Source organism: Cheilinus undulatus, linkage group 23, assembly GCF_018320785.1.
Source record: "Cheilinus undulatus linkage group 23, ASM1832078v1, whole genome shotgun sequence".
Classification (NCBI taxonomy): Eukaryota; Metazoa; Chordata; class Actinopteri; order Labriformes; family Labridae; genus Cheilinus; species Cheilinus undulatus.
Window position 1 is genome coordinate 17,525,336 of NC_054887.1, and position 18,955 is coordinate 17,544,290.

At 41.6% G+C, this 18,955-nt stretch overlaps 1 protein-coding gene across 2 annotated transcripts in view; it reads right to left on the bottom strand.

Moving 5' to 3' along the window:
- Positions 1-18,955, bottom strand: part of plxna4 (plexin A4) — a 283,307-nt gene that overhangs the window by 215,056 nt on the left and 49,296 nt on the right. The gene's annotated exons all lie outside the window — the stretch shown is intronic.

Below are 18,955 nucleotides of genomic sequence, written 5' to 3' on the forward strand. Positions count from 1 at the left end.
ACTCTCACAGACTTGACGCAGGTCAGCAGAAGAGCAAAAACACCTTCCCATCATGAAAAGCTTGTAGTGTTGTTTTTATTCTTTATTTCATGCAGAAACATAGTAAAGTTCTAGTAAAATTGATGCTATTCTGGAGGTATATCCGCACTGGAGAAAACCATTAAAAACAGCTAGTATAACTAAACCCCACCCATAGCTACTGCCTTGTTCTCCTCAAATGGCGCTGATTGATCTGAACAGTGCCCGGTTCCGCACAAACGTTGCAGACTGGAGCTTTTCAAGATGGATTTGCCTGATGACGGAGACAGAGTCTGGCAAATCCATCTACTTTGCAAGGTTATACAGTCGTTCCTTTATTCAGTATATGGAACTTATCTACCTAAGAAAGAAAGGTTATAAATATATTATCAGGCGCATTTGTCTCCTGAGCTTTGACATTTCATTTAAAACACCATTTGTCTTTCAGACCTTCAGTTCAAGAAGCAAATTAACCTGATTCAAAGCTGATGTGTATTTATGTACATATCTATGGGTGTAAAGGTGAAAAGATGATTAGAGTTTATTATACAAGAAAAACAAAAAAAAAAAAAAGAATTAGCTAGAGGAGGAAGGTTCAAGGATGTTTCTATCATTTAGCATAAAATTATTCATATTATTCATACATAAAATTAAAGAGTTTTTTTTTTTACTTATTGAGGCCTGTTGTATTATCGTTGGCATTTTTTTCAGATCAAGTCTTGAAAACATTTTCCTCAGAGATGAGGATGCACTTTGCTCTTCCTTCTCATTTACTCATTTTGCATGTCATTCAGTATGCACTGTGCTTTTTCTTATCCCTCAAATGATATAAAAGTACCAAATTTGCATCGTGAGCTCATTATTCGAGAAGGTGAAGAGATGTTGGCCCAATGTGCTAATAAGAAAGGAATAATATTCAAAGCAGGAGATGATCTTGAACAAGGTTGAAGTGTGGAATCAAGCACTAAGGGAGCATGGTGCCATATCAAACCAACGTTAAGGCAAGCAACTAGAGAAAATACATGGGGACAACTGCTCGTTCATGCTCTGGCATCCATCGCTACCTTCCTTCTTTCCAATTTCTTCATCCGTCTGGGTAGAAGTGAGCGGGACTGATGTTTCTATTTCCGGATGTGTCTCCCTTGACGTGTCTTCGTCGGCCAAGTCTGTAGCCCACGCTGTGTGAAACAGGGTGCCTGCCAACACGTTCTAACACATACAGTTACATCTGTAGTGTGCGGAGCCGCCAGGGAACAAGAGCCTAAACTGTAGGGCATTGTATCACAGCACAAGGTGCTAGTGAAAATAAATAGAGCTTAACAGGCATCCACCTTTAAATGCCATTTGAAATGTGCTGATGATGCAATATGACGCAGGAATGATGCAGGTTGGGCTTGTTTTTCCTCAGAAGCCGGGTGTTGGCTAAAATGAACAACACTGGACTTCACAGTTTCTTCAGATGATGCACACTCTGTTCTAGTTTTTACTTTTCTGAGACTGACAGCACTTTCTATGTGGCTGTAAAGCTTATTGGACAGGACTTGGAGCGGACAGCTAAGCTGCTATCAGGGATGAGGGCCAAGCAATGATGGTGGCGGCAGAAGGAGAAGAGGACAGTGGTTTGGTTGGTTTGCCAGTTGTAGGAGCGGGCAGCTGAGACTAAGTGGCAGTAATGGCCTAACGAGAAGAAATCTTGAGAGCCAAACCAGATGGAACGGCCACAGCCGCGTGCTCACTTGGCAAAGCTCAGGCTTGGTAGCCAAACATGGATAGAGACAGAGATTTACGAAGAGATGAAGATGAAAAAGATGGAAAGAATGTTGAACCAATGGATATCATCTGCTACATCTCTTCCAAATTCTTGTCATACATTCAATGCATATTTTCTTTTCTCTCAGCACTCCCCTTACGCCCCCAAACCCTTTGTCTGATTGATATTCAGCACATTTGGTGACTAAGCTTTTCTCCCTTCCTCTGTGTGCTAATGGCTTAACTTAAATGAGAGGGGAGAAGTTGATTACATACAGGGAGAAAAAAAACTAGGCCTCCCTCTCCAGGGACGAGAGTAGTAGACGAGATGCCACTCTGAGTTTTAGTCAACAATGAAAGCAGAGAGTAAAAATGAGCTGGGGTTGGGGGGTGTAAGCAGTAGTAGTATGTCCTTGGCAGTCAAATTTCCCAGGGTGCTCAGGTGTCAGGGAGCAAGGACATGGAGAAAGGGATAAAAAATCTCCACAGTGGCGGCTTTTTAGAGGATTCAGGCAGGTGCAGAACACTCAAAGACATACTTTAACATGCACACTCACACCTCCCTGGTTTCACAGCACTACAGTGATGACTAACCTAAATCCATCTCTGACTATTACAGCATTGAGCAATGACTGGACTGAGGTTGTGCTAACTGACGCCATGCTGGCAGACAGTATTTCGACAGATAGTAGAAGAACACATGGTATTCCCAGTGCTTTTCATCCTTTGTTCACAAAGGAGTGTTTTACTGTGGTATACAAAAAGGATCATCATTCTCTCACAACTTCTCCCAATGGATCATTTCCCATTTGTTTTGAGCTACATTAGAGGGAGGAAACAGGAAGCCCATGTTAAAAGACTCACTCCCTAAACTTATCTGACAACTTCTCTCATATGGTGCAGGGTGCCTCTACTCTTATTGTATTTTCTATTATAGTGATAAATGCTCATAAGGTCTACATACACATCAAATCAATACCCAACATTCACAGTAGCATGCTGTAGATCTTTTTGAGTCCAGTTTAACAGCATGGATGAATATAAAGTAGGACAGAGCTGGCATGTGCTCAGAGATAGAGTGACTGAAGGAGGAGGACAGAGGATTGGTGGTTGTTTAATCTCACATGAAACTCTTTAAATGGGGTTGTGAGTGTGCTGGTTTGTGAGAGTCTAGGTTGATAGGGTGTAGAAGTCCTTGCAGCATTTGAGGAAGAGTTGCAAAGGTTTCCCCGATGTCTCTGTTGTTGGGAGTCGTTGCAGTAAGACAGTAGCAGTATGATATGTATTGCTCACAAAAGAATCATTTCTGTGCAAGACCGGGACATGTTAGGAAGTTGCGGTTGAAGTTGTGTTAATGTCTACAAGCTCTGGTTGGTGATGCCAACCAGTGTGCTTTCTCTCTCTGGTGATTGTGGGTATTCTATCAGAGGAAGCCTGCCATTGAATTATAAACATAAAACATGTTTGATTTGATATCTAATATTCCAGATTAGGGAGGCTGAAGATTGAGAGCAGTAATATATTCATATTGACACCACAAACATGAGGATTTTTGAACAAATAATTGTTTGAAACAAGCCTTAGATCGGTTCACCCCAATCACTAAAGAGGAGCAAATCTGGCCTAAAATTGGGCTTAATCATCAAGCGTGCAGTCAGTCTTATTGACTATGTTTACATGGACTTAAGTATCCCGGTTATGAGTTCACATCCCAGTTTTGATCATATTCAGAATACTGTGTTTAGATGCACACAGATTAACCTGGTTATTCCTATCCCTGGAGACATAAGAAATACTAGTACTCCGGTCTATGATCACTGAATCATACCTACCTAGGCATCTGTGGAGTTTACTTTTACAATATAAACTGTGGCACTTTTTAAAATCGGGGGAAAAAAGACCTCTGTGAATTATCTTTGACTTAAGACTCATAAACGTTAATATCATCTTGAAGATATGTTATTCACCTCGTTCCAACAATGTTCCACTTCTTATGACTATGAGGTAGTGGTGGGCAGTAAACAGGTACCAATACCATCACCGATAAAATTTTTGACATAGAATGGCTTCCTGCAACAGCGTCATTACTGGTTTTAATAGGTGCGTACAGCTGTAGAGCCCATGCGAGGCATAGCTGATGCTACCGCTAGCGTAGGAAAGGGATGGAAAACAGCTTGGTCTCAGCCCAGTCAGCAGTAAGTTTTGCTCTAGCATTACGAGCAGCCAGGTAACTAACTGAACACCACTGTACTTTATTTGCAATACTGTAGACAGTTTAACCCTGTGTTTTTCCTCTCCAAGTTTGATGTCGGTAATAACAGCAACACAGCAACTGTGCTCTCTTTGCAGAGCAAATCTGTCAGTCTGTCTTGGGCTTTAACACACACTGGGTCATCTGGGTTTGTTTTAAAACAGTAAAAAAACAATTACAAAGTCAGCTTATTATCACCTCAAGAATATTTATAGGATTAAAGGACTAATGTCACAGCAGGACCTTAAAAAATTTGTCCATGCATTTATCTTCAGTCGAGTTGACTACATTAACAGTATCTTTGCTGATCTTCCAAAAAAAAGTCAATCAGACAGCTGCAGCTGATCCACAATAGTGCTGCTCAAATCCTCTCTAAGACCAAGAGAGTGGACCGTATCAGTCCTGTCCTGAGGTCTCTACACTGGCTCCCTGTCTCTCAGAGAACAGACTTTAAAATACTCCTGTTAGCTTATAAAGCACTGAACGGTTTAGGCCCAAAATACATCAGAGATCTTCTAGTCCAGTATGACCATCCAGACCACTCAGGTTGTCTGGTTCAGGTCTGCTCTGCGTCCCCAGAGTCAGAACTAAACATGGAGAACCAGCATTCAGTTTCTATGCTCCATATATCTGGAACAAAATCCCAGAGGATATCAGGTCTGCTGAAAGTCTGAGCTCTTTTAAATCAAGGTTGAATACACACCTGTTCACTGCTGACTTTGACAAAAGCAATTTATCGCTTTTCTATTTTAAGCCCAACTATACACAGTCATTGATAAAGATATAGGCACATGTTCTAAGAGCTGAAGTTTTTATGGTAGTGCAACATTCTGGTGTAACAATTCAGCAATATAAAAATCAAAGTTGAAGGACTAATATGCTCGAAGTGCACTGGGTGTTTTTACTTTGCTTTCTTTCAGCAGGGAAGGAAAGATCTGATAACAAAGGCAACCAATTTAAAATGTACAAATAAATGTGCTTCTTATCTTTACATTTCAGACCTGCATACTTGTAGGGCTGTTTGATTGTGTGTTCTACGATTGCAGTCAGTTTTATCGCTTTTTTCCAGTTTTGGTGTCTGGTGCATTATGCCAAGTGTGCAGCAGTTTAAAGCTGAACTTGAATGCTGCACTTCATAAAAGTGAGATTTAGAGACACAGGTGAGGGACAATGTGAGGAGGCAGCAACTTTGGCTCACACAGGCCACAGATCATGCATCTTAGAGTCACAGTGACAACAGTGACCCTGTGTGAACTCTCATCTAGACAGAGGTTACAGAGGTGTGATGGAATCACAGCACCTAAGGTTGTTTACAAGACCACACCAGTCCACAATCAAGATTTACAAAAGCTAAGTTTTCTTCACCTATTCGGCTTTATTTCTTAAAACAAGGCATACCTCTAACTGCAGTTTAGTAATTACTATTCTGTGTGTGAAGCAGAGGGAGGAAAAAAATCCCATAATCCTTTGGGAGGGCTTGTGTAGTTGAGATAAAAATCCCCTTATTAAGGTCCGTGTTGAGGATGGGAAAAGAAAGGGGTGAGGAGAGGAGAGGAGGTAAGGAGAAAAACAGACGACAGTGAGGATTGCTGTGTGAGATTACAAATGTTAATTTCTCTGTCTACTTTTGCCATTTTTTCATATCTTTCCCAGCATTCCTCTCTCTAATTTCATCTCATTTATTGACTCTCTCACTTGCTCTCCCGCTCTGCTGTCATTGTGTTTATGAAGCAGGCTGAGTACCTGAGGCACACTTCAAAGTCTTGATGTCAGACAGACAGACCCAGGGACCCTTTTAAAGATGTTTACGCTAGCATCTGCTTAATGGGCGAGTCGGAGTAATCTAAATCGCAACTCCCTGACACCGCTGCAGCTACATTAGAGGGTGTGTATATGTGGGGACATGTGTGTCTGTGAGAGGAGTGGGAGGAAAAGCTGAGCAATATAAGAATGTGCAAATACAAACACAAACAAACAAACAAATGGGAGATGCAACTGATGTTTGCAGGAGGTTTTATACATGTGGTGGCTAATGGAAGCTTCCAAACAGAAGAGAACAGCATGTACACACAAACATATGAGAAGAAATGTGTCCTTCATAGAGCTATCCTATTCACAAACATAATCTTACTGTAATCTTTGGTATGAAGGCTTGAATACACTGGCATAGTTGCAAACACAACCTCCTTGATGGCTCACAAGTCTCCCTTGCTACAGAGAGCTGCCTAGCCTAGTCTGACTGCTAGCATGTACTGCAGGGAGGAGTGAGAGTGACCCAGTTGTGAGGCAAACTGTTCTCTGCAGAGCAAGACAGGAAGAGAGTTAGGAAGAGAGACAGAGGTAGGGAGAACAGAGAGGTGTAGAGGAAGAGAGAGGAGGAGAGGAAAGGTGTGCGGGGGCACTGGTCGCCCCAAGAGACCTATGGTGTGCAATGATTGGCTACAGGCATGCAGAGAGGGAGGAAGTGAGAGAAGGAGGGGGAGGCAGAGGGCTCACCTGCAGTGGTGTGTCCTCTATAGTTGCACATAAATCAAGGAGAGGGAAGGATGGAGGTAAAGAAAGGAGAATAAGGTAAAGAATAAGAGAAAAAGGTATGCTATGCTTCCAAACAAACCAAAGATGAGCTTGTGTAGAAATATGGCTGCTACATGCACTACCACAGGTACAAAATGGGGAGAAAATGGATCTGCTTCAACCAGTCATCCATCAATGATTTTGAGAAAATCCATTACAGAGAAAGTGATGAAAGTTTGTGTAGAGTGGAATGAAAAAGAAAGAGAGACATACTCAGCAAAGAGAACATTGCTCTCTTTGCTGAGCCATGGAGTGAAAAGGGCATCAATCTTCGCTTATCCTTCATCACCATAAACCTTAAGTTATGGCCGGTTATGAGTGGAAAACTAAATAATATGCCCCTCAGACCATAATAATGGCAGTGAGGGGAAATTACACTCTGGTCATTGCAAGGTTACTGCTGGAGCTACAGAGGAACACACTGTGATTACTCGCTAGACATTGTATTGATTTTTTACTGCTGGTGCACAAATTAACAATCACCATGCAATGATTTGGGAGGCAGACACAGGAAAATGCCTACACATGAAGCAAAATTAAGAAAATATAATTAAAAAGCTGTAGAAGTACGGCTCCTGTAAACTTTTTCTATACCTTTTAATTAACAATAAATCACCTTTACAAATTGTTAATTAAGTGTGGGGGAGCCTGTGTCTTCACAGTCGGCTACACAAGAGTAATTAATGCCAGTTCAAGCAAACAGCAGCTTCTTCTTTCAGCAGCAGCAGCCATAGAAGGTGATGGTTAACTCTTCAGCTTCCTTTGACATGAGGAGACTTATGTGAATATGTGTAAGTGTGTGCATTTCTCTGTGGTTACCTACGCAATGATCCATCAGCAGTAGAGAGAGAAACAGGCAGAGAAAGCTTGGAGGTAATTGCATTCCTGTTGCTGGCTTGACACGAGCTTAATATGGCTGAAGAATGTTAATAGTGGTGCTAATTAAGCAGAGGAGTAGAGCGAGGCTTTAAGAGTTGGCTTGACAGGCAAGGTAAGGAGGAAAAACTCCAGTGTGTTGTAGGAATACAGATATGTTAGAGATGAGCTAAGCAATTAGACAGTGTTATAGGGGTGCCTCATTATGGTGAAAATCATAACCACGTTTTTCCTTTATTCATCAGAAATATCAAAAATGATTACTCTATTGATTTTACAACATCTGAATGACATGCATTTATTCAACTTATACACTTTGGGGTGAGTGTGGCTCAGTTAGTAGTCAGTCGTGTTATAATCAGAAGGTTCAATAATACGGATTACCTTGTTTCCATGTTCTTGAGAAGCCAAGATTGAAATTTAAACTCAGTTAATTCCCAGCACTACTGTGTCATCTGAACCACTCATATGCTGTCAAATAGCAACCTAAAACTGCGCATGTCAGATTTTGATACAGTATGTCATGACATGGTGTGATATCTATGACTGTGTTCAGGTAATAACTCAAAAAGTACTGCATTACACATTGCTAGTTAGTTATTCTTAAAAGGAATTCATCAGTGCAAGTTTCGTCATTACACAGTAACACAACCTGGCTTTGCATTGCCTCTGAAGACGTTTGCGGAGGTGGTCTGTAGGACCACTAAACGAGTCGAGGCTTAGAACGGGTGAATTTACCACACTGGTTCGCCCACTGATGGCCCTGGATGAAGAAATGACGTTTTGAGCGGACCAATCACAGCCCTTGCGGTCTGCGTTGCTGCGATGCGTAGCTAGGATTTTTTTGGAGGTGCACGTCAGGCTACGGCGTAGGGGTCCACGTCAACGCAGAGGGTTACGCATAGCTACGCCGTCAACGCGACACAGAAGCATAAATCAGGCTTAAGCCTGTTCATCTGTGCTTTAATCAATATCTTTTGTTGTTGAAAATAATGCGCTGTCTGCTTGGTTGGTCTCAGCATCTTGCTCTTATCTTGAGCCTTACTCAGGGTCTGTAGGTCTTCAGATGCTAGCTTTGCATTTGCAAAACAAAATGCACGTAATATGCACAATAAAATGCCCTTAATGTGGCAAAATTGAAACTGCATTTCAAAAATTAAGGAAAACCACTAATTTAGCACTATCTCTGTCAACAGAAACAGCACAGAGCAAACTGTAGCAGCAGGAAACAGAAAGAGATGCCGTACACTCCCCATGTCGGTGCCACTCAGGCCTCAGTGTTAATTGGCTAGCACTTGTGTGACATCATGCCAGACAGAAAGTGTTATGGGTAGGACATTAGATGAGACTGTTGAGAGTGAAAACAAAAACAGAGTTGAAGACACAACTTGCAGTGGTACCAAAGTAGTACACCTTTGAATTTACTGATTTTATTGATTATTGGTAAATAAAATCTAAATGCCAAATATTGGCATCAATAATCAGCCTATAATCTGTCTACCCCTAGTTTTTGGTCTGAGCACAGTTTAAACATCACATTTTTGTCCTATTGTGCAACACATTTTAAGGAGTTTGAATGGCTCCAAGTCTGAAAGGCATCTTGATTTGAATAACTCTGGAGTTTTTGTTTCCTCCTCTATGGACTCAAGCCAATGTCACAGGTCAGATGAGTCGTGCATGAGTGTGCATGTACAGGGACATTTGGTTTGTCTTTCTGTCCTCCCATTATCACATGAGTTACCCACAAATGCAATCTATCTACAGTAGCATCTTACTTTGTAACCCTTGACAATGTTCATATAATGCACACACAGTAGGTTCGTTGCCTTATGCTTCAGGGTGATAGCCCTTATTTAAAGTCATTAGTGTCAGTAAAGATATCAAACTTAAGCGGAAGAGAAAATGCTATGTTATAGCCCCTATACCTGCCCAGCTAATCCATGGTCACTGAGCAGCTTTTTAACTCACTGGAAAGACACACAGCTACATGTTAACTAAATACAGTAGAATGAAATAAGGGATGAGTGATAGACAAAGAAAAGTATTCTGGGGAGGGAAAGTAAGCAAGAGTGTTTGATAAAGTTAAGTGATACAAAGGCAGAAAGAAGTGGGTGAAGAGAGTAGGAAAATAAGACAAAGAAGAACCTTATATGGAAGACGGAAGAGATGATTTGGTATGGGAGATTGTTGTTGCACCTTGTTATTCATTTCCCATTAGATTATTATAGTATACTTATAAAACCATCTAATACTGTTCCCTACCAATATCTAAAGTTTCCTAGAATATGGAAAAATGAAAAACAACAGGTGAAAATCATGTTTGTGATAAAGGCATGGATTTCAGATTCTGCCTCTGCCCTTTGATTCATGTCCCAGGACCCTGACTCATCCTCCTGAAAAGCCAACCTTGTCTTAACCCTGAGCCAGCAGCACATCAGAGTCAAATCCAGTTCAAACAGTCAGGAAACGGAAAGATCAGACTGAAGTTAGTCATTTTCTCTCTCCAACTTCTCTGCAGACTCGAGCCTTTCAACTCCATGTACACACAGTGGAGAATAGCCACTCAAATCACTCACGGCTCAATAGGCTGCCACATACTGGTACTCTTCTCAATAGGTGCAGACTCACAAGAGCGAAATGAACATCAAACTCTATTTCAGCACTCTCGCCCTCTCCTCCCATCAGACTGTCTGCCTTTACCCTTTCTCGACATTCTCTCCATCTCTGTAGCTTTCACCAATCATTCTTGTTCACCAATTTTGCCCTCTAAACTCTTAGAGTCTCTCTCTGCTGCTCTCTCCTTTCTGTAGTCATTCACCCACTCCCTTACTGCTTCTAGTATCAGAAAAGATCTGTACAAAAAAAAGTTTTTGGATTTGCAAGCCTTGTGTCTGAATAGGAAATCAATTTTACAGGAAGTTTTAAAAACAAGAAGTTGACAGCGTAAGACAGTTAAATTTCACTCTAACTCCGCTCCACTGCAGCTAACCAGCAAGCAGCAGCAATGACAAAAGCATCTGGACTTTAAAACTACAAGGACCATGATTCATGACTGGAGGCTCCCCTTTGTGACAAACTGCAGATGCACAGAAGCCTAAAGCAACGAAAGGGTCTGCTTGGTGTGTGTAGACGTGTGTCATCCTGCAGTAATGCAGCTGCTTACCATGGCTGGTTGTACATTTGTTGGTTTGTGTGTGTTTGTGTGTGCCATTGCCCTGCTCAGCCCCTGGCAGCTCATCAATTATAGAGGAGCCCTGGAAAGGAGGGATAAGGCTGAGCTACAGCAGTGGCATCTATAAATACACACCAGAATGACACGCGTGAGGTGAACAGCTATTTTTTGCATACGTCCGTGTGCACACACACATGAAGGTTACGAGTGAAACACGCTGAACACACAAGCAATGTCATCCCCGTATTAGGGGCACTTTGTGTAACTGTTGAGTCAGGAAGGACGGGGTGCACAGTGGCTGCTCTCTGCTAACCAGAACACCATGCGATAGTCTGTCTAAATCAGAGGAGAGATTGCTTTGTTTCTATTCCCTTGTGTCTTTCATCAACTAAACACCAGAGCTAGGTGAACTGCAAAATAGGAAATTTGAGGTATGTGTGCGCGCGTTCATGAGTGCGGGAAATTCTGTAATGGTCTGGAAGACACGCACTATCACTCCCTAGTGGCCCACAGCTTTCTAGATCTACCTTGCTCTCTGTTTCCATACACCCTCACCTTTTTCTTTTCCTCTTGTATTATTTAGCTTTTAGTTTATCTCCATACCAATCTGTCTCTGCTTTAGCCCTCAACCTCACCATGTGCTGCATATGCATCCTGCCAGAAATACATCCCTCTCTGCATATCCCACCAGCCTTCTCAGATACTTCAATATATAATATATATAATATATATGTGTCAAGAAAATATGATTATGGTATATTTTCCTATCAAAGCATGTTTAGCCATTAATGTTAATATCTACACAGTAAATAATGCTGTGTTGTCACTTTTTGTTACCATATTTCATAATCCTTCAAGGAAAACTACAGCTCAATTTCTAATCTCTATATCATGGAGAATGCTTGTTTGCTTCTACATGCAAGTAAAAAAACTACAGACTAACTGGCTATTTATCAATTTCAAGTGTTGTGATTCCCTGTATGAGAAAAAATGAATCCCTTGTCAAGATCATCTTATTGCCCATCCCTAATTGAAAGTCCATGTTTGTTCACCTCCCAACCCCAAAACCATTTATAGTTCCCCTTTAATTTATCATTCCTCCTCACTATCCCATCTGCCCATCCCTCCCCTCTTTCCTTCCATCCCCCTAACTCTATACCACTCCTGCAACATCCACATCCGAAGTCTTTCTGACTGAATAACTGTGTTCAACATCTTCTCTGCCCAATTTGACAGCCTGGCTACTGGATGAGGGGTTTCTGCATTGGCAGAAGAAACAGCGAGTATTATGGTGATTGGGAGCGCACAAGGAAACTGCTACCTTCTGATCCTTTTCCCAGGCCATTACTGGACTTCACTTCTCGTTAGCTCACCCAATATTCTGCACAGAATCAACCCAAATGTACACTTAGTCTCATATGCAAGCAAGGCGCACACACTATTTACCAACACCATAAAGCTAGAGGAGGAATTTGACTTTGGACAGGCGCCTAGGCAAACATTGTGCACCAAGCAATTACCAGAAGAAGATGTATGCAGAAACAATTGGCTGAGAACAATGGCACAAAAAAAAAAAGAGGAAAAAGAAAGGTGAAGGGGGTGATGGGGGCCGCCTTGGGGTTCCCATTGACTGATTCCCCTTGACATGCCGCTCTGTTTCTACAACAAATAGTGGAGCAAAGCTGCTAACAGACAGCGGTTAATACAGCGAGACGAAAACAGAAACACATTAATATTGTGTGTTCAATCAGCCTTACAGCTGTGAGGTGGACAGCATCTGTCATGGACTACCAGCCCACTATCATCACATCAGATCACCTTAATGTGCCCTGAGTCCATTGCAGCAGGTTCTCTGTGGAATTAAATACACAGCATGGCACAATTTACTCACAGATATGTGTATGTGTGTCCTCTATACATTCAATCCTGTGTGTAGAACAGCCTCTGCTGCCATGGAAACCAGCGACTGAGCTTGCTTTAGTGTGTGCTGTTGCGTTAGCTGGTGTGGGAGCAGCAGCACACACAGACTCACAGCGCCAAGGCAACAAGGAAGACTGCTGAGGAATACTTAAGAGCATGGGAACATTGGCATTCTGGGAGTACTGGTGGAGTACAGCGGCAGCTTAGACCACTGGCCAGGATGGGTGGGGTTGTAATGGCTACTATGCAGGGTGCTAGTAGGCATGTGCGTGTACCTGTGTTTCAGAGCATTATGTCCATACCATGACGAGGGAGGGGGCTTGGATCATAAAGGACTGTCCACACACACCAGCACACACAATTCCTGGCTGTCCTAAAGCATATTTCATCATTAGCTCTAAGCAGTTAATCCTCTGCTCCACTGACCACGGCTCAGCTCAGCCCATTTCAATAATCTGCATCTGGGGCTAACCAACCCATCACACAAGCGCTCACACTCACAAAACAAGGACACAATCAACTCACAAAACATATGGGACTGGTCCAGAGCAATAAATATCTCGTAAATCAAGTATCAAGTAAAGCTCTGACATCCAGACAGACATCAATCCAGCCATCCATAATCTATTGTGCCAGCAGCATTATATATTAGGTATGTCTCGGTACAGGCCACTCGGTACGCTACAGATGTGTACCGAACGAATACATGTGGAACGAAGCTCACATACTGTCCTGTTTAGGAACACTTTGTTTTCAGGTAAAATACAACAGTGAACAAAGACAACAACAATAGCACTGACATTATTGAGCGGCTGTGTCGCTAAAAGCACGTCATCCAGCGTACCAATCAAAGCATTTGAAAACACTCCACTCAAACAAGAACGTCACTGTAATGAGGAGGAACAACAAAGTCTCACCAGCCAGTTATGAATTTCTTTTTCTTTAAGATCTTTTTTATTATAACACTAGTGCTCTGGCTCTGTGAATCAAATTAACTTTACCTTCAACTGTCAGCCTCGGAGCAGGGAGAGAGCAGACTCCTACATGTCTGCAGCTGCGTCATATAGGTAAAGTTATCCTCAGATTTCACACGGCTAACCTCTTTATCCGCCTAGATGGGCTGTGAAAAGTTCTCCCAAACATTGTAGTAGGTCCCATTGGTTAAAAAAGTAATCCAGTCTTGAAGTCCGTGTTGAAAACGGCAGGAAAGACGCTAATTTGCATATTTAACAAGCTAACGCACGGTTGTATAATGATGCGTTCAAGTTGGCTGGGAAATTTTAGTGTTTAAAGAATGGGTAAAAATATGTCAATATATCAATTTTAAAACCTAGTAATTCAAAAATATATTTATTTATTAATATTTTTAATCCTTGAAGACCTTTAGTTAGTAGGTCGCAGCACTATTTATAATGTAAATGTAATTTATTCAGCCTATTTATTTTAATACAATTTAATTTAAAAAATAAAAACAGAATTTTATTTATTCACTTCAATTACTGTACCAAAAACGTACTGAACCGTGACTTCAAAACCAAGGTACGTACCAAACCAAATTTTTCTGTACCATTACACCACTAGTATGTACACTCACCAGCCACTCTATTAGGGAAAACCTTGCTAGTACTGGGTTGGACCCCTCTAAGGTTTACCTGAAAAAGCTGAAAGTTAAATTATGGCAAAGGAAGGGAGCTAAAGTAGAGAAAAGGCAAAGGAAAAGAAGACAGCAGGCAACATGACACATAAAATAGCATGTTAGTGACAGCGAGGGCAGAAGACAGGTAGTGAAAGGAAAAAAGATTACTGAAAATTGGTAGAGGTAGAGTGTGACTTTGACCTTTCCCTTCCCTACAACAATATTAACCATTCATCGTCGGAATTGACCTGTTTCTCGCTTCTGACATCTGCCCCGGCAACCTTAAATGACAGATATCTCTCACTACACTCTTCCTGCAGGGTTTCTCCTCTCCTCTGAGTAGCTATAGCCCTGCACATAACCACTGATTCACAAATCTGTCCCACTTCCTATCTCTCATGTCATTCCTCACTACTTTCCCTTTCTTGCTCCTTTATTGCAAAAATTCTTCACCGTCCTCTTCCTCTCTTTCTTTGTGTTTGCATCTTATTCTTCCTCTCCCCTTTTCTCGGTCTAAATTGAACAGATTGAAAAGTAGTGCCTGTGGTGAAGAGGTGAACGAATTGTCACAAACCAACACCCTGTGCCTTGCCTGTGGCCAAATGCTGACAAATGCTCTGTGGAAAACATGTTATTTTGCTCTCTTTCTCCCACATATGTACCATCACTCCACAAGTCTGCTTCTTCAGACACTACCTTGGGCATCACTTTTAAAATTGGCCACATACAGGACACTGAAATGCTCACATCTCTAGCTTCTTCGACCTCAACATCTTTGCATGCCAAGCCTTGCTCAATTGTGTGCCTCTGTCTATGTCAAGTTCAAGGTTAGCTGCTCATTGTATTGAGTACCAATGCTCTCCCGTTGGGAAGGACAGAGTGGAGATGCATTAGCACCTCTGCAGGAGGCCCTCAATCTCATCCCTTCCCTCTCTTTTTTCTCTACATCTTTGCCTCCACAGCTCCCTCTTGTCCCCTAGTCCACCTCTCAATCCGTGGCCCCATGGAGTTCCCTGGCCTGGATTGTCCAGCAGTGTGTATGCAGACTGTTGTGTGTGGGCAAAAATGTTCATTGATGCATGTTTATGTGCTGATGTGGATACATGTGAGTGTGAGCACAGTGAGTATCATGCATATGTGTACACACAGACAAGTACCTGTCATGCTAATGCGTAGCCTGACCAGATGACCATAAAGTGAACCAAAGCCTGCAGGGGGTTAAGGCTTTCCCCTTGACCTGCTTCTGTGCACTGACCTGCATTTAATGGGTTTAAACCTCATCCAGCTCCTGCCTTTTATCTCCATCACATCTCCATCTCCTGAAAAGCCACAGACCGAAGCGCACACAAACTGACCGACAGACAGGCGGACTGAAGCCATATGGTCCATTCACTTCCGATGGCGGGAGGTAGCCATCAAAGAGCTCTCACAGCAGCTCCACTCAGGCATAGAGAGAAAGACGCAGGGAGAAGGAGAGATGAAGGAAGTGAGAAGGGGGAAATTATGAGAAGAGGGCAAACAAAGGTGGAGAAAGGGAGAAATGAGAAAAAAGAGGTGGAAAGCGAGGTGAAGAGCACAGAAAAAAAGACATCAATAAGGAGGAGGTAGAGGTGAAGGGGAAATAAGATGTTGAGGTGTATGGATCATATAAACCTTTGTGTGTAGCGGTAAAGGCCAAGTATGAGAGAAGCTGCGATGAATTCTCCACATTCAAAAGCAGTGCCTTTTTCTACTGATGAGAAGTAGTTATGAAATTTAGATTAGAATTTATGGACTTCATACAAGATCTTATGATGCTAATTAGAATCAAAATAATTAAGGCAAAGGTTATTTCAGTATGCTTAACCTTGTAGTTTTAACTTTATAACGAACAACTGGAAAATGGACCATGTGGGTAAGAGAAGGAATTTTTGGTTGCTTAAAAGGACTTGTCTGAAGAAAGGACTGTTTTTGATGTTAAGATCAGGGGTGCAGAGCGTTGGTTTAGATTGTACTTATGAAATGAAAGAGGGTAAAGTGACAGCATGTTGGGGAAAAAAGGAATACAGTGGGATCATATGAAACAGTGGTGAAAATAAGTTAAAGGATGATAGGATGTGAAACTGTCACAGAATTGGAATAAAAACCTACATTAAGCCTGCATGTCACCTTTTTAGAGGCATTTTTACTATTCAGTATAAAGCACTGCTTTGTACTGCAGGGCTGTACATGAACTTTTGTCCACAGCACTGGTGCTACTGAGGCTGACAGTCCTTTAGCAAAGACAAAAAACTGTATCACAATATATGAAACTTATTCTGGATCTTTAAAACCAAGCAATTATCTAACAATATGCTTAATAAGTGAATATGCTTCAAAATCAGCCAAAATCACAGCTTTACTTCATTGGTTGACAAAATAAACAGCCAATCATTGTTGAGAATTTCAGGGTGGCCTATCAGATTACAGGGGGGGCCCTGTCTACCCCTGGCTCCCCACCCCCAGTCAGGATGAGAATGATGCTCCGTTCAGCAGACAAGGGACATGCTGACAGTTCATCCCCACATTCAGACAAAAAACTAGCAATCTGCCCGAGGCTGCCAAACTTAGTAAGAGTGGTGGTGGTTGAAGAGGACTAGAGCGATATGAGCAGTTTAAAGTCTGATCTACATTTATGTATCTGTATCAGTTGATAATGGAAGAAAAGATTTTGTGACTATTGGCATATTGGATATACTGTACGCAAAAAACTACTGTTGTGCACCCCCAGTAAAAACTAATGAGTACTATAAAGCACAAACTCCACACTCTAATGTGGGTCATCTTTCATTTCATATAATGAATTTGCTACATGCCAATTAAAAATGGACCACAGGTCACAGTTAGTCCCACAGGCCATAGTTTGGACACCCCTGATACAAACATATCATACTGTATCTTATCTTACTGTCAGTCATATCTAATTGTACCTTATTGAATCTAATTGTATCATGTCCAATTGTATCAAATTGTATTGTATTTTATCTTATTGTGTCGTATTATACCTTAAACTACACTGAATTTCTTATGCCTACTTAAAACTTCTACAAAAACAGACTAAGTCTGTCTCACTACTTGTCCTTTTTCCTTCCATTTTTCTCTTCCAGGGCACATTTCTTCCCAGATTCTGTTACTTTGGTTTTCCCATCACCAACAAAACCATCCTTCTGCTCATCCTTCAGAATAACCAGACAATCTACTATATCTCTGCCCAACCACAATGATGGTTTCCAGGAGAATGACTCCATCACAACCTCCAGTGTCTAGACTCCACAGCAACATGAAAATACTCAGTATTAATGGAGTCTAATTGCCTCAGTCTCTCACTCTGTTGCATTCTCCCACCAATCTTGTTAAAGGTGAAGTTAAGCTGAGGGTTAGCATACAACATTTTGTAGTGCCTGTTAAGGTTAGCTTTAGCTAGAGGCTGGGAAACATCATATTAATGATGGTCCAAGTACAACCATGTCTCAAGATATACGTGGCTTAGTTTTACTCCCACTTGCATTACATAAAACAATTTCACAAGCAAATTGAATTTAATTCACTCAGCTTCCTGCCCAGCTTGACTTTATGATGTCATAGACATGAGCCTGTAAACACTAGCATTTAGCTCACCCAAACATAGTTGCATTAAAGATCATCACTCTCTTTAACCGTAAATGCTAATATTTATTCTGGTTGACGTGTTAGTCACAGGATCATAAATAATGACCGGAAAACAGTAAGAGTGAGATAGAGTAAAAAAAAGTGAGGGAAAGGAGGAGGAGGAAGAGGATGGGGGGGTTTGAGCAATGGAACAAGTAAGGTGGGGAAGTGTATATAAATCAACATCCATTAGCTGAGAGGTTATAAAGTCACTGATGAAGGAGGTGGACTGAAGCTCAGACCTTTTATTGTCTTGTTGTTGTCTTTTATTGCCTGTGATGTCATCTAATGGTATACAGTTAACGACAGGGGAGGGGCAGTATGTACATGGGAGGGTTGGATGGGGCTGTAATGGGGCTGTGTGTGCATGTGTGTACGCTTGTGTTGACACAGAATATTGATCATATTTTGTCAAAGCTGGTGTGTTTCTGTGGGGTTTCTTTGGCCAAATATACCACAACAACAATGTAAAATCCAATATGTCACAACATGTGGCTGTAAGTCTGGATGCAGGCCAAGAATAGAGGAAGAAAAGCATGCAGATACCAGGTGAAAAATACATCCTTTCACAGCCAAAAGCATTAACAATCAACTTCAACATACAGGAAACATCTTCAGTTTTCCTTTAAAACTCAAGCCACTAAATTTCCTCCTCCTTACTGGCACTCATCATCACAGCTGAGCAGCAGGTATTAAATGTGATTACATATTTCCCCTGTTTGAAATATCTGTTGGTTATGTCTAACAACATGTAAAACTGCTGCCACAACCTCTCTGCTTCTGTATTAAGCAAAAACAACAACAAACACAGGCAGGGGCCCATAATTGACAAAAACAAACACTGTAAAACAAGGCCTCCTTTCTGTCTGAATATAGAAAAAACACCTCTCCATATAGTTGGCTTGTTCTTGCCACAGTCCCACCTCAGTGTACCTGAACTTTGCTTCCTTCATTTACCATATCCTTCTCTCCTTCCTCCTGTATGTATAATTTTGTTTTTTTTTCCTGTGCCTGTGAGGATCCCTTGCCCAGGCACCGCAGAATTAGTCTCAGTCATGGCCCTGTGATGCATGTGTGTGTCTAAGTGCAAGAG